We start from the raw sequence: 516 nt of genomic DNA, 5'->3' as shown, positions 1-516 counted from the left end.
GGCCAATGCCGCCCCGTCCCCCCCCCCCCTCCCCAAACGCGAGCCCTGGAGGCGGCGGAGGGCACCCCGTGGGGGGCTGATGGGCAGTCGCTTCCGGACAGGCAAAGGGAAGCGGTGCCCTGCCCTGCCCTGCCCAGAGAGGGACTCAGGGATGGGGTTGGCTGCCAGAGGACGTCGTGACGGGTGGCCGGCCACAGGCACGGACAGCTGCGGCCGATTGGTGGAGGAGAGGCCTCTCCGGGGCTCCTGGCCACGGCGGGAACCTCCCCATTCGGCGGGACTCAAGCCCTGAAGCCCGGAGCCAGGAGGAGGGGGAGGCCTCGGCGGCCTCTCTGCCCTGCTGTCGCCCCCCGCCCCGCCCCACCCCGGGAGCTGGCTGGCCGGCCACGGTGTGTGTGTGTGTGAGGGAGGGAGAGAGAGGCAGGGGGCGGGGTGGGGCTGGCCCACCCGCAGCAGGGCTCTCCTGGGGTTCTGGACGCACCCGCTGGGCCCGCTCTCTGGCGGCGGCGGCGGGGA

This window comes from Gekko japonicus, unplaced genomic scaffold (assembly GCF_001447785.1).
Source record: "Gekko japonicus isolate JY-2015 unplaced genomic scaffold, Gekko_japonicus_V1.1 scaffold784, whole genome shotgun sequence".
In the NCBI taxonomy this organism is placed as follows: Eukaryota; Metazoa; Chordata; class Lepidosauria; order Squamata; family Gekkonidae; genus Gekko; species Gekko japonicus.
The sequence above is the reverse complement of the archived record's forward strand: the minus strand, read 5'-3'. Positions refer to the sequence as shown.